Source organism: Corvus brachyrhynchos, unplaced genomic scaffold (genome assembly GCF_000691975.1).
Source record: "Corvus brachyrhynchos isolate BGI_N302 unplaced genomic scaffold, ASM69197v1 scaffold616, whole genome shotgun sequence".
Taxonomy (NCBI): Eukaryota; Metazoa; Chordata; class Aves; order Passeriformes; family Corvidae; genus Corvus; species Corvus brachyrhynchos.
The window spans coordinates 62,564-74,323 of NW_008238831.1; the positions used below are offsets into that span (position 1 = coordinate 62,564).

General features: G+C 51.3%; 1 long non-coding RNA gene across 2 annotated transcripts in view; it reads left to right on the plus strand.

Annotated features, from left to right (window-relative positions):
• The first annotated feature begins 525 nt into the window (after nt 1-525).
• LOC108447632 overlaps nt 526-11,760 on the plus strand; it is a 21,390-nt gene continuing 10,155 nt past the window's right edge. For both annotated transcript variants that reach the window (XR_001863292.1, XR_001863293.1), the window contains exon 1: nt 526-1,368. This is a non-coding gene — a long non-coding RNA (uncharacterized LOC108447632). The remainder of the gene's footprint in view (nt 1,369-11,760) is intronic.

Sequence of the window (11,760 nt, forward strand, 5' to 3'; positions counted from 1 at the left end):
ACTTCCATCCACGTCCTCCAAATTCCCACATCCAGGCCAGTCCAGACCTCTGGCCAGGTCGGTGGCCCCCCAGCCCGCATCCCCCTGGATAATTGGCTGCTGCTGGATGCCAAAGGAGAGGTTTGAGTCGCCCCCACTGAGTTTTCCACAAGAACACGCTGAAAGGTTCATCCCCCGACCTTCCCGGACACATCCGGATCAGGGAGCCTCTGTCAGCTGTGACCCAAAATGCCTGGCGCACCTCTGGATGTCACACGTGGTGTCCCTTAGGGAGCCAAATGAAAGGAGAAACCACCGGGGATTTTCCCAACGTCTTTGCTGGAGCCTTTCCTGAGGTCAGACAAAGACCCGAAGCTGCTGCGCAGAGAGCAGCACAGCCCTGCCCTGGCTCAGGACGTGCCTTGGGTCCTCCTGGGGTCCAAAGTGAGCCCAAAAGTGGGGATTTGGGAGGCTGGGAAACCTCTGGGTGACAGGAAATTGTGACCGGGTGTCACACCTGCCGTGATTCAGGTGTTCCACCTGCCGAGGGCTGCTCCCAGGTAGAGGATCCCGGTGGGAAGAGCAGCACCAGGAGCTGTGCTGAGGGAAAAGCTGCTCGCCCACGTGCAGCACAGGCGAGGGATGGGGGAAGGCTCTGCTCTGCCACAACAAACCGGCAGATTAATGGTGAGAGAAGATCCATCATCTACTTCTGTGTTTCCAGTCTCCTTCTGGATGAATGCAGCAGGTTTCTGCCTCGGAAGGGGAAGATTCCTGCTCTATAGCACACCTACTCTGCTGCTCCAGACTCCTGAGCATCCACCCATCCTCCTCAGCTCGTCGGTGCCAACCTACTTTGTATTAACAGTGATTCAAATGTTAACAGCTGCTGTCCATGTTCGTCAAAAAGCAGCTCAATACAAATATATGATTATTGTATGAGCATTGTATGAAAGGTACTTGGTTGTGTCTTAAGCTAAAATAACAATATACACTTTTATCCAATCCTGATACGTTTATAAATATATTTAAATGGGTATAAATATTTATAAATAGTTTCTGTAATCTTCTGTAATTAGGCTCTAAGCTCTGTGACAGACAGCATCTGTTTGATCTGCGGGTGCTCACCGTGTGTGCGTGGCAGGTCTCTCCAATGCAAGTGGTGGAGGAGGGAGATGCCTCTGAAGGGAGCCAGCTCCTTCCCTCGGGGGGAGGCAGCCCAGGCCTGGAGCAGGCTCCAGGTGCAGGAAAAGCCGAGCAGAGCTGGGAGATGCAGCCAGAGCAGGGGGATGGAAGGACGAACAGCCCAGGGCTGATGCTGGAAATGCTCTGTGAGTTATTGGCAGCTGGAAGCTGGGCTGGGAGGAAGGAGCAGCCGGCGAGGACGTGGTGGGTGGGAAAAGTGATCATAAACCCTTTTTTATTTCTCCTCATAACTCTCTTTATTTCCTCTCTGTTTGACTGTCGCTTTGAGCTATCCTTGTTCCAGAAGGGAAGGAAGTAACCTAACACAGAGTCAAACAAAACGGGCCCTTTTTGCTCTAAAAGCCTTCTGGGAATGCTCCTGACACTGAGGAAATGGGATAGAATTTCTCAGGGCTGTGGGCAGCTGCTTGGGAACAGCTGATGAGCTTGGTGGCAGCAGGACAGAACAAGCCATGGTCCCACAAAGCCACCAGGAGCTCCCACGGGAGGGACTCAGGTCCCAAAGCAGCTGCTGGGACAGCTGGAGGCCTGTCTGGGCTGCTCCACGCTCACCCTTTTCCAGCTCAGGACCGACTGACATCGCTCAGGAGGCTCCTGGATATCCCTGAACACCCCATGGCAGCACAAAGTGGCAGAGGGGGATCCTCAGACCACCCCCCACAGGGACCCTGGGGTCTGGCAGGACAGAGGGCACCATCCCCTGTGCCAAGGGCTGCGGGTGTTTGGTGAGAGAAACAGAAAGTGGGCACTGCAGAAGTTTTATGGGGATGGCCTTTTTGGCTGGAGAATGTTTTTTTGGGATGAGGACACAGGCCACGCTCTGGGGAGATGCTGCTAAGTGGGCACAAGTGAGATGGGGAGCAGGGGGAGAGGCAGAGTTTGCCTGCTCCAGTGGTGGATCCTGATCCAGTTCAGGTGCTCGTGTGCCAGGCTGTGTCCCTGGCACTGGAGGGATGTCCTGGCTCCCACGGGCACCGCTCTGTCCCCACACTGCACACACTGGGGGTGCTGGATGTGTCCCCTGCCCTTTGTCCGACCAGCCCTGCTGCCTTCCTGCTTCTGGTGTGTGAGAAGAGCCTGTGCTGCCCGTGGGACTGGGGGAAAAATCCTGCTGGAGGAGACCGAGGGATCTCTGCTGTTACCCAGGCTGAGGAAAAGGACGTGGAGAGCAATGGAGAGGTTTGTCTGTGTGGGATGGAGACAATTGCTGGGAACGGCAGGAAAAGAGAAAGTGGAGCAGAGCAGAACAAAGCCAGACTGAAGCGGGAGCCTGGGGCTGTGTAGGAGTGGGAGAACATCCAGCAGAGCTGGACTGGCTCTGCCAAAACCCTGGGAATTGTTCTGACTCCACTCTGGCTCTCCATGTTGAGCCCTGCTCCCGAGCAGGGGCACGGTGCTGCTCTGTGGCAGATGATTGTCATCCCCAATTTCTGTGTTTAAAAATGCAGGAGAACAGACTGAAAGAAAAACAATCAAATTGCCAAGTGCAAAGTTGCAGAGTGATCTTTGCTTTGCAGCTTTGACTTGGGCCCCGGCTGTGTATCTTTAATCTTCCAGAAGTCTTTAATCAGAAGAAAATCTGGCTTATCCCTAAAGCCCAGGGTCTGAGCCTGTGCAGCGCAAACAGAATCCTCGGGAGCCTCCAGGAGGGGATGGAGCGGAGACAAGCGGAGATGAGGCTGCGGCTGCCCAGTGCTTCCAGCAGGGCACGGCCCAGCAGCTCTGGGGGCAGGACAAGGGAAGGGATGCTCGAGGCAAGAACGGGGGGAAAATGAAACTCTTGACAGCTGAGAATGGATAAACAGGCCGGGCTTTAATAGGGAAAAGTGAAATGTTGGGAAATGTTGTCTGCACTCACCTGGAGGGGAATTTGCTGGGATTTTTAAGCCTGGATTTATCACAGAATCCCAGGTGGGAAGGGACATTAAAGCTCGTCCCATTCCACCCCTGCCATCACCAGGGACACCTCCCACTATCCCAGGCTGCTCCAGCCTGGCCTCAGACACTTCCAGGGATCCAGGGGCAGCCACAGCTGCTCTGGGCAAGCAGAGGCCTCCCCACTGATGTAGGGGTGAAGCCGAGGATTTGGGGTTTTTTTAGAAATGGGGCAGTGACTTCCCACCAGTTCACAACAGCTCAGAGAAAACAAGGAGCAAAGAGGAGCAGCCAGTGGAGCCTGTGCTGCTCCTGGGATGGGGGCAAAGCCAGCCCTGCCTTTCCTTTAGAGCTCAGTGCATCTACCTCAGGCCTCGGGACAAATTTTCTTGGCATGGACAAGGCTCTTGCCACTGCCTTTAAGGAGGGCTGCACACTCGCTTTACAAAGGTTTTCAGGCAGACCCAGCCAGGGTAGGCAGCAGGGCTGGGCTTCCCTTTCCTCCTCTCCTGCCTTGTCGAATGCTCCTGGCAGTTTTCAGCTGTGATAAAAACCTCAGAGGAAATGATGGCACTTGGAAATAATCCTGCTTTCAGCCTAAAACATGGGAGAGGGGAAGGTGCTTGGATTTTCACGACCTTCCTCTGTGTGGTCACACATTCCTGGCTCCCCTGTGGCAAATGTTGGAGTAACCTCCTTCTTTGGGAAGAGCCGTGAGGTTTTGGGGGACGAGGGAGGTTGGGAGCTCCCTTTTAAACTTTGGAATTATCAGCATAAGCTTTCCATTGCTAAAATGTGTTATCTGGTGGTGTTGTCTCTCGTAGATTTATTTGGCACCACAAATGAATCCAGGTAAAGCTGGACGTGTCCATTCTTAGGAGCAGCAATCCCAGCTGAAGTGGGAAATTCTCCAGACCTTTACTTTGGGAAAGGGGTATCCTGGATGCCCTTTTGTCCAGCTGAGGAGCTCAGTGTGGGATCTAGGGAGGTTTTATCCCAGCTTTTGGGGTTTCTGTGGAAATCAGAGGGACAAGGTGACCCCAGAGCCCAACCCATGAGAGCCAGGACAGAGCACAGCAGTGGGGCAAGTGCAGGAGAGGGCTGGGTGTTAATCAGTGCAATGAACAATGAATGAACAATTAATATTGGAAAAAGCTGCTGCTCTGTGAGTTTAAACTCAAAACCAAAGCAAAAGGTTGAGGCTACATCAGCACCCACCTGACCAGGTGACCCTTAACCGTAAAACTAATCAAAATCTGGGCCCAAAACCAGCCGAGAACTGGGGAGAATTCCAAAAACTCCATGGAAAAATGGATGGAGACAACCCAGCAGATAATTCCTCCTTGGGACAGCCAGGAGAAGCATTGCCAGGTTTAATCCTGAGCAGGCCACAGGGCTGATTTTAAATGCTGTTATTGAAGGGTTGCTCTGTGAAAGTGTCTCGATGTACTGAAACTCGGTAACGTTGTAGGAGTTTAAAAATAAACCTGGAAAAGTTCATCACAACTTCATTTCAAAAAGGCTCTCCACATAAAAGGGGAGAGGCTTGTTAAAAAGAAATTAAAAGCAGCCACCAAAAGGGTGACATTTTTCCAGGGGACACAGACACTGTTTAAAGATCTTCTATTAGAGGATGAGAGCAAATCTATACAATTATCAAAAGAGACCTTAAAAGGGCAAAAAATTAGCAGTTCTCATTAAAGAGCAGACCAAAGGAGCCTGTCAGAGGTAAAACAGTATCCTTCAAAAAGTGGAAGTCATGTTCAAAGGAGGAAAATGAGAGAAGGAATGTGAGAAGACAAAGCTGTGACAGAGGAGAAAAACCCTTTTTTTGAGAAGGTGTAAGAATCTAATAATAAACCCTAATAAATCTAATAATAAATCCATTTTGCCAACCCCCTCAGCAGCTGTGGAGCCCCAGCAGTGGAGGATCCATCCCAAAATCAGTGGTGGCTGGAGGAGGCTGGGGGGGAAATGGGGAAATTGAAAGTATTCCAAGGAGCAGCTGGAATCCACCCCCGAGCCCGAAGGATGTGCCACAGGAAAGGGCCATTTAGTGGTGGTGAGCGAGGAATTGTTAAAAATAAGGTGTTTCCAGCGGAGCTGGAGGTGGGAAATGTAAGGCTGCTTCCAGCAGCAATCCGGGGATGGCCCAGCCAAGCTCTGAGCTGGGCAAACACTCAGGAAAATATAACAGAGACCTCAGGAGGCACAGGAATAACTACGGAATGGTGGGGAAGGGTCACTGCACCAGGAGTTCTTGGAGCCCAGGAGCTTCCAGAGCAAGGGGTGCACGTGGGAAAAGCTTTGGAGAAGTCTTCAGGAGAGGCTCTTAAACAAATGACGAGTGCAGTGTGAAACTGCAGTGTTACAGAGCAAATTCCTCCTCTGTCTCATGGCTGTGCAGGAAACCCAAATTAGGAATAAATCAGCAGAGTGAAAGTGCCAAGAGGAGCACCCGGGGACTCCTCAGATGAGGAGAAGGAAAGGAAAGCAGTTGAACAACGAGGCTGCTGATAATCATTCAACATTCCGAGTTCCTGGTGCAAAGCCACGGCAGGAGCTCACAACAGGACAGGAAAACAGGAGCAAGGTGTGCAAGATCCTGTGGGAGGGTGAAACAGCCCTGAAGGAAGAGCTGGGGCTGTCCAGCCTGGAGAAGAGAAGGGTGTGTGGAGACCTCAGAGCCCCTCCCAGGGTCTGGATGGGTTACAGGGAAGCTGGGGAAGGATTTGCATCAGGAACTGCACGCCAGGACAAGGGCACTGGGTTAAAACTAAAAGAGGGGAAATTTAGATGGGATATTGGGAAGGAATTCCTCCCTTTGAGGGTGGGCAGGCCCTGGAATGGAATTCCCAGAGCAGCTGGGGCTGCCCCTGGATCCCTGGCAGTGCCCAAGGCCAGGCTGGACATTGGGGCTTGGAGCAGCCTGGGACAGTGGGAGGTGTCCCTGCTGTAGCAGGGGGTGGAATGAAATAATCTTTGAGGTCCCTTCCAACCCAAACCATCCTGGGATTCTGGGATTTTAGCTGAACCAGTTGCAAGCCTTCACCAAGCTACAACTGCTGAGGAAATGTGGCTTTTTTCCTACATGCCCACGTTGCAGGTACAGTTACGGAAAAAAAAAAATCACCTCAGTGATCTGTGATAGCCTAAAAGTAAATTGAGTGTGAAAACTTTTCAGGGGAGAAGTGTTAAACAAAACAGAAGAGATCAATTTGTCATTGCACAGATCAATATTTCACTTGCTACTTAACTACTGTTTGCAGATCTGTTCCCTCCACTGGAGGAGAAAAAAAAAAAAAAAGACAGGGGAAAAAAACCCCAGGAAGCAGAAAAAATGGAGAGAGAAGTGGGAAAGATAAGGGCTGAGGAATGCCTCTGCAGGCGGAGAGATTGCGTGGATTGAGACTCTTCACTCTGAGCAAAGTGTGAGTGATGGGCAGGGCTGGCACAGGGGAGATAATTCACAGCTCCTGCAGCTCAGAAAGTGGGATATCACATGGATCAGGACATTCCAAAGGGGCAGGAAGAACCTGCTTGCTTCAGATTTTGTGTCGCCACAGTTCTTCCCCTCAGGACGCTGTCAGGTTTGGGTGGGCTGCAGGATAACCAACAGCCCCAGGGAGATGCAGAAAGGTGGTTTGGGCCTCCCCAGCTTCCCCACACCTGCCCAGGTTTGCTTCCCTTAATCCCCTTTCTGGTTCGGAAGATTCCTCTGGGAATTCTTCAGGAATCTCCTGGAATGGGTGGCTTGGGCCAAGCTTTCACTTGAGGATGAGGATGGGGTCTCTTGCACAGGTTCGTGCTTCTCTAATCCCAAAACCGAGAGTCTGCCTCAGTTTGAGGTGGAAACACAGGGTTTTCCTTATGGAGGAGACATTCAGCTGCTTTTCCAAGAGCATTCCCCACCGGACATCCGCTTACCTTCCATCACTGTGAGGGGAGAATGGAGATCTTGGTTGAAATTCTTGAAGAGCCTTGGAGGAAAATGATTTCGAATTCACCTCACGCTGCAGGAGAGCTGCAGGCCTGGAGCAGAGCAGTGCTGGCGGAGCTGTACCCCGGAGGAAGGAGGCATCTGTGGGATCACCCTTCCCTGGGATCCTGTGTGGAGCAGAAGGCTGGCAGGTCATCAAACACAGCCAGGAGAAGAACACAACAGGCCACAGCTTCCAAGAAAATTTCTAACCCCAAGCAGGACCCAAAGCACATTTCCACGGCAGCACTGGGGGGGTGGAAATAAATATATTTTGTATTTCGCTTTCAGTTCTGCCACATTCAGGTTTAAACCACGGAGCAGTGGTGCAGAAAGGCAGCGGCAGAATCTGTCATTCCGCTGTCCTGAAAATGGTTAAAGCAGCATTTGTTCAAGGTTAAACAACCCAGCAAAAGTTCCTCTTGTGCTGAGTAGAAACAGGCAGATTTTCTGCATGAAAAGGGAAATACATAAAGTTGTGAATGCCTCGCGCTGGAATGGAAATGCGGAGATGCCAACGAGGGGCTGGGAATGGGGAATCAGCGCCGGGAGCGGCCTGGGCCCGAAAATAATTTATTTTCTCCACCGAAATTTATTTCATGGGCAGTCATTATTCTAAAATCAATGTAAACAAACCAAGGGGCAGCCGAGAGCAGCACTGCAGCTCGGGGGTGGGCACAGAGCACTCAGCTCCAGGGGAAGCTCTGCCTGTGTCCTCCTGGCCTGGGGGACACTAAAAAACATTCCCCCATTTCACCCCCTCTCCCAAACTCCCCACAGTTTCAGCCCTGCTCCAGGCAGGGAGATCATGGAAAAGCTTGAGATGGAAGGGATCTTAGAGCTCATCCATGGACAGGGACACCTCCCACTGTCCCAGGCTGCTCCCAGCCCCAATGTCCAGCCTGGCCTTGGGCACTGCCAGGGATCCAGGGGCAGCCACAGCTGCTCTGGGAATTCCATTCCAGGGCCTGCCCACCCTCAAAGGGAGGAATTCCTTCCCAATATCCCATCTAAATCTCTCCTTTTTCAGCTTAAAGCCATTAAAGATGTGGAGTGCTGTCGTGCATCCACCTCTGCAGGACAATATTAATTCAGATTTAGGGATTTCTAACCACTGGTCGACGAAATTGAGGGGATTTGGGGGCTGAGACCGGGCCAGGGTGCAGAGCAGCTCCTGCCAACGAGCTCTGCATGTGCCAGAGAGATCCCCAGGATCAACAATCCCATCTGGATGCAGGAATTAGGCTGAAGCCCACGGCAAAATCTGCTGGGCCCTCCTCACACATGCAGCAATTTTTAAAGCTCTCTCCACCGCTTCAGTGGAAAGCAGAAATTGCTCAGATTCTGCCCGAAATAAATGCCTTTTGTTTCCCTTCCCTCTTGACAGGAGTATTTATGATGATCACAAAGGAAAGATCACAACACATCCAGGCAAAAAAAAAGGAATCCGGAGGAATGAGCCGACCTACAGATAATAAGTAACAAATCGGGAAAGGGAGGAAGATAATGGCTGTGATTAGAAACAAGACACTGGGAAATAAAGAACAATGGATGGGAGAAGCAAAAGTATCCATTTTAAAAAAAAAATCCATATCCAAATGTGTTCTGGACAACAAGAAAACATTTTAGATTAGGCTGGAACAAAAGAAATTCCAGCAAAATTGCCGTGTTATAGATCCAGGTTTTGATAGGGGCAGGGATGCCATCAATAACGATGCAGATGATGCAGAAGAGACCAAAAACCTGCTCTGGGAAACAATGAAGGGAACAGATTTCCAGACCTCATCCCCCAGCATTTTCACCAACGGCAGCAGCTCCCAAATTGTTCGCAGCTTAAAAGCTGTGAAGCCGCAAGCTTAATTAAGCGCAATAATTATTAATTTTTAAAAGCTTGCAATTAATTTTTAAACCAGTTTTCACCTGCAAGATCAGCCAAGTTGTTTGGAAATTTGTGGAGGGAAGCCACTAAATATTTTACAAGAATAAAGCTGGTGTCAGGGTGCTGTTAAGGGGGTGAAAAACGGGACTGGGCACCAGCTGGAGGTGCCACTGTCCCCTAAAGCTTCTCCCCCTCCTTCCTCCCTGCTCCCCTCTATCTTAGGCTGGGTCTATCCTATAAACCCCTCCTCTGTTTTCCCCTTGGAATCAAACCTATTTTTTTAGAAGCTGGGGAATAAAAAGTGTTTCCAAAAGCATTCTGTGATCCTGGGGTTTCTCTCTGCTGCTGGAGTTGATTGTCCTTGTTATTCCAGGAGAAGTTTGGAACGGTTTTATTTGTTGGCTCCCAACAGGTGGAAGGGGATGCAGAAGGTTTGATGCAGGATTTGTGGGATTAAGGGTGATTTGGGATGTTCAGGGGTTTGTGCAGAACCACAGCTCCAGCAGAATAAAGTTGCAGGGTCCTTAATTAAGTGCCCTTAATTTTATTATAAATCTTGAGGTGCATTGATATTTAATCAGGGAAGTGATGATTCTGCCTCTGCCTGTGAAACCTGAGGGAGCCAAAGGGAAATCCAGGGGACTTGGGTTCAAAATCACTGTTTTTAAGGAATAACTCCCTCGAGCCTTCACAGAATCCCAGGATGGTTTGGGTTGGAAGGGACCATAAAAGTCACCGAGTTCCACCCCCTGCCATGGCCAGGGACACCTTCCACCATCCCAGGCTGCTCCCAGCCCCAATGTCCAGCCTGGCCTTGGGCACTGCCAGGGATCCAGGGGCAGCCCCAGCTGCTCTGGGCACCCTGTGCCAGGGCCTGCCCACCCTCCCAGGGAGGAATTTCTTCCCTCATTGCTGCTGCTACTAAAAAGTGCCAAGTGATTGGGTTTTTTCCACGGGATAAAGCAAAGATTGTTCCTCCCATTTTGCTGGAATAAAATCTGGGGTAGCTGATGCTGTGCATGGATTTCCCCTCCTTGCCCCAAAGGCGGGGAGGGCACTGCGGGTGCCCGGGGTGGGAAGGGCTCTGCTGAGCCGTGGTTTGCAGGGCTGGGAGCAGGATCTGGGTCTGTGGCAGCCTTGGAGACTATTCCAGACACATCTGCCAGGACCACCCCCTCTTCTGACCTCTCTGTGTCCAACCTGGGCGTGCTGAACACGTCAGGGTTGGAGTCCTCCCAGTGACCTCTGCAGAACACAAAAACCCTACAAGATTTTCTTTCTGTGTCCTGTGAGTGAAAGCAGAGCTAAAATACAGCTCAGCCTCATCCATGTCCCTGTTCCTCTCAAACAGCAGGCTACAAATGCCTAAATCCCTTGAAAAGTGAGTTCCTGGAAGGTTTTTGAGGTGTTTGGCAGTGGTGATTGTTGTAGGCTGCTTTCAGATTTTTGGGAAAAGTGCAGTGCCTGATGCAGCCTGAACCACCTCCGGCTGTGCTTCCCATTTGCTGGATTTGAAGCTCCCAAACGAGGCAGATCTCAGGTTGTGGAATTGGGATGGGAAAGTGCAGCTTCTGCCACGGCTCTGGATAAACCCCACAGTGAGAGGAGCTCTGCTGCAGGCTCAGATTTGGGCAGAAGGAGCTTCAGTCCAGTGCAACCCAGAGCACCCCACAGCCTGTGGGTTTGGGGTGCAGGTGGAGCCAGGGAGAATCTGCCGGGCTGGAATTGCCAGCAGCAGTCCTGGGGGAGAGGCAGAAGGAGCTTTATCCCCCCATTCCCAGGAGCTGCAGCTGGATCTCCCACCCCAGGGACACTCAAGGGCAGGATGAGGGATAAATCCCCAAAAACCTGGGTAACAGCTTGCTGGGGACAGGAAAAGCAAAGGGTGAATTTGCTGCAGTCGAGGTTTCACGGAGAAGGGCCTCCAGTTGGAGGCAGGTATACAGAAATACAAGGAACCCATTTTTTAATGGATTTGCTTTAGACTGCTTCCCAAAAGCTCGGAGTAATCCAGGGAACAAGGTAACAAATTGTTGGTATGTTTGTAGAGCTGGGCAGGGCTGAGGTCTGGTGGAACCCGGGGCTTGGGAGGTGAGGAATTCTGCAGAGAAGCTTCCATTTCCTCCTTCGTGGTTATCATCAAACTCCGATTGTTTTTTCCCCATTATTTCTAACTCGGTGTTTATTCCCTGGGGCTCCTGCCCTGCTTCAAAGGCAGGGAAGGGGCTTTTCCTGGAGGCTTTTCCCAGAGGGCTTCCAAGATTGAAAACCAACCTGAGGGACAGGACCATCCTGCTGGCAAAGATCCTTTCTTTCTGTCTCGCTCTGATTTTCCATCACTGAGGAGCTTCAGGTGCTCTGATAACCCCAACTCCGCAGTTTTGGGCTTTCCCCATGGGGTTTGCAGTTGGGAACAGGCACAGAAATCCTGGGAATGAGACATCTCCGGGAGCTCCAGGCTTTGCTGCTCCTCCAGCCCTCCAAGGTAAATGGTGGCAGCACCGATATTGAGCAGGGGCTGTTTGAGACGTGGAGGCCGCCGTCCATCAGAGGTCAGGTTTTATGGGATTTTGGCCAACTGGAAGCTCCCTGTGTTTGCATCTCCCCCTGGATGTCAGCGTTTTCCTGGTTTCTGTGCCAGTGCCAGTAGAGGCCGAAGCTTCCTGGGATTTTGGCTGTTTGAGGGGGATCTTTCCCAAGGCTGGAAACAGAGACCCTGAACCCCTACCCAGGCCTTTTCCAGCCCCTCTGGCTCCCAGGCTGGAGAAACCTGGATCCACACCTCAGACAGGGCAACACTATGTGAAACAAGCAGAAAAACCCCTTTTTGGGGACAGACCCC